Source organism: Rutidosis leptorrhynchoides, chromosome 7, assembly GCF_046630445.1.
Source record: "Rutidosis leptorrhynchoides isolate AG116_Rl617_1_P2 chromosome 7, CSIRO_AGI_Rlap_v1, whole genome shotgun sequence".
Lineage (NCBI taxonomy): Eukaryota > Viridiplantae > Streptophyta > Magnoliopsida > Asterales > Asteraceae > Rutidosis > Rutidosis leptorrhynchoides.
Window position 1 is genome coordinate 154,673,155 of NC_092339.1, and position 4,008 is coordinate 154,677,162.

The window sequence follows — 4,008 nt, forward strand, 5'->3', positions numbered from 1 at the left end:
GTCTTTGAAAGTGCGCTGTTTTACCCTGTTGTGTACATAAGATAAAATACAAACATATATATATATATATATTTTTGAAGTTTGGTTTATAACCCCACTTTTCAAAAATTTATAAAGTATAATATTTTTGGCATACTTTAAATCAATAAAATTAAAAATAATGATAACAAAATTTGTCGCCCCGCCCTCGGGTAAAGCAATTTCGGCTCAACGACCTAGTCTTTAACTCACGACGAATTTTAGAAATCATTTTTTAAACTTAATGAATAAAAGTAAATTTTGTTTTTAAAAACTTAAATTAAAATGCATATTAATTTCATAAAAAAACCTACAAAACAAAAATTCAGAATGGAGGGAGAAAACTAGTTCTTTAGTGTCTGCTAGCGGAAAAGACCAATCGGGTTCCATTCTCGGAACTACACGAGAACAGAACAACTAACTCTAGATAGCATTTTCTTTTTAGAACATTTGAATCTCCCCACACTTAGGTAGCTGTGGTGTCAAAATTGTGATTAACTTCATCGTCAATTTCTCTTGGTCCATAATCAACTTGCATATCTGTGACTTTCTCTTTAAGCCATTGGTCGGATTCCTGTGTAATATCCACAATTTCAACTAGTTTCTCCTTTTCTTTAGGTGATAGATTGGATACTAACCGGTTACATAACTTAAAGTTCCCCTTGGTTCTAGCATCGCGAATCCGTTTAATAAGTTTCTTCATTGAACTATTAATAACGGGATCATTTAATTTCGTATCAACAACGGGGTTCTTTGTTATCATGTCATCATTAGGTGTTACTTCATTTTCCCCACACTTAGGCGTTTCATTATTGCTAAGTATTACCGTTGGAGTTGGTAAAACCACATGGTTCTTACCAATTGTTTTTACTGGTTCAACGGTTTTGGCTGGTGGAGATTTAGACTTTCGAATCATAAAGGTGATCGATTTGTCACCACTTTTAAGTGTCATTCTTCCATTTCCTACATCAAATAATGCCTTGGTGGACGCTAAGAATGGCCGACCTAAAATTAGAGGAATGTTTGGGTCCTCTTCTATGTCAATGACAATAAATTCGACTAGAAAGGTTAAATTTCCTACTTGAACGGGTAGGTTGTCAGCAATTCCAACTGGGTGCTTAATGGTTTGATCAAAGAGTCGAACACTCATATCCGTTGGACTTAACTTACCTACACCTAATCTCTTATATAAGGAAAGAGGCATAACACTTACACTTGCACCTAAATCTGCTAGTGCATCATACATGACACAATCACTAAGTAGACAAGGAACAATAAATTCACCCGGATCACCTACCCTAGGTGGAGGTTTTGGTGGAACTGTCTTCACCGGGTTTATATTTACGGCTTTTGTTTCTTGCACTTTCTTATTCTTTTTCTTCTTCTTCTTTCCAGAGGTATCACAATCTTTATTACCTATCACTTGCTCATACTCAACTCCTTTTCTTGGAAATGGGATGGGTGGTTTGTATGGTGCCACCACTGGCTTTACATACTCGGGTGGTGGTGGTGTAACTTCTTCATTGTTACTCTCATCTAAAACCTTCCCATCTTCTGGTGCTGGTTTTTCAGAATTCGTTGAAACCATATTAACATTCTCATTCCGAGGATTTACTTCAGTATTACTCGGTAGCTTTCCTTGTTCCCTCTCACTCATCATGCTAGCAAGAGTACCTACGTGTTTTTCTAGATTCAAAATGGAAGCTTGTTGAGTTCTTAATGACTGATCAAATCTCTCGTTCGTTTGGGTTTGAGTTTCAATAAATTGTGTTTGAGATTCAACTAGCTTGAATACCACGTCTTCCATATTTGACTTTTTCTCTTCGGTTTGTTGTTGTGGTTTATATAAGCCAGGTCTTTGTTGATTAAAAGTGTTGTTTTGAGTTGGTTGGTTATTCGGACCTTGTTGGTTATACCAGTTATTTTCGGGTCCTTTTGGATTGTAAAGAATGTTTTGATTTCGATTGAAGTTTAGCTTTGGCGGTTGATAATTATTTTGATAATTATTTCCAGGCCTTTGGTTCATATAGGAAACATTCTCTCGTTGTTCCAATGTTGGTTCAATGTGACAATCTTTCAATAAGTGTGGTCCACCGCATAGCTCACAACTGATTCGTATTGCGTGAATATCTTTATTCATCTTTTCCATTCGTCTTTCGAAAGCATCTATTTTTGCTGAAACGGAATCAAAGTCATGGCTAGAATCGGCTCTAGCCGCTTTAGATGATCGAAAGATATCTTTTTCTTGATGCCACTCATGTGAGTGGGAGGCTGTGTTATCAATAATTTTGTAAGCTTCAGTTGCGGTTTTCTTCATAATGGAACCACCAGCTGTTATGTCGATGTCTTTTCGTGTAGCAACGTTGACACCTTGGTAGAATATTTGTACTATTTGGTAAGTGTCTAAACCGTGTTGAGGACATCCTCTCAACATCCTTCTGAATCTTGTCCACGCCTCATATAATGTTTCATTTGGAATTTGCGCGAACGTAACAATTTCTCCTTGAAGTCTCACGGCTTTAGATGCCGGAAAGAATTGTTTAAGAAATTTTTCAACTAAAACATCCCATGTGTCAATCGCCCCTTCAGGTAACGATTCTAACCAATCTTTGGCTTCTCCCTTTAAAGTCCAGGGAAACAACATGAGATAGATCTGCTCATCTTCCACTTCTCGGATTTTAAATAGTGTACAAATTCTTTTAAACGTACGAAGGTGTTCGTTAGGATCTTCATTCGGTGCACCACTGAATTGGCATTGGTTAGTTACCATGTGTAGAATTTGTCCTTTGATTTCATAATCTGGCGCATTAACTTCTGGCTTAATAATGGCGTGACCTTGGCCCGTGCGTGTGGCTCTCATTCGATCTTCCATACTTAGAGGTTCCGTTACTTCCATAATTGAATTTGTTGAATACGAATCACTAGAGGATTCTGATTTAATGGTTTGTGGCTCAGGAGGAATAATTAGTGGTTCAAGATCTTGGAATTGTCCTTGAATATGCTCCGGGTTCTTAATTGTGAAGTCGGGTTCAAAAGATGGATTATCGGAAATTTGAGTTGGAGTTCTTGTTCGACTAGATGACGATTCTAAAGAAAAATCAACGGCGACGATATTTGCTAGATGTCTTGATCGAGTTACAGGTGGTGAACGTATGACCGGCGGCGAACGTCTTGCTCGGTGCATTCACCGAATATCCTATTAGTTTTTAAAAAGGAAAGAAAAATTATAATAAGTTATCCAATTAATAGACTTTTCTGATTTTGCCCACGTTTCGAATAGCCAAAAGATGCAGCAGAGGGGCAGGATTCGTTTGGTCTTAATATAATTGAGTACTGTTTGGCTCCAATAACCCGGTCCACGTACAAATCCAACTATTACTACGAACCAGAAAATTTTGATGTCTATCAATTTAACCACTTAAAATAAATTTTCGTAATTTTAAGAAATTTAGAGAAGAAGTAGAAAAAATTCTAAGTCCTAAAAACTAGAATGGCGAGAAATAAGAGAGAAAAAGATTGCGCGTCGAAAAGTGTCGAAAAATAAAAAGGTCGAAAAATAGGCGTCGAAAAATAAAAATAAGAAAGTAGTGCGAAATACGGCATCGTAAAATTCTAAAGCACCTAAAACTTAGTCTAAGGAATAAGCACTTAAGGGATTTTACGGCAAAGCCTAAAAATTCTAGAAGTAAAAATAACTATGGCAAAACTAAACTTAATACTAAAAGTTGCGACTATAGTCTAAAAATCTAAAGGTAATAAAACTAAAAAAAAACATTTTTTTTTTATAGACAAAATCTTAAAAAAATATATTTTTTTTTAATAATTTTTTTTTTTTTTACGTTTTTTTTTTTTTATGTTTTTTTTTTTTTAAAACGATTTTTTTTTACAAATTAATAATTTTTTTATAATTATTATTTTTTTTCAAAACTTTTTTTTTTAATTCATTTACTATTCATGAATAGTAAATGAAAAGAAATTAATTAATTTACT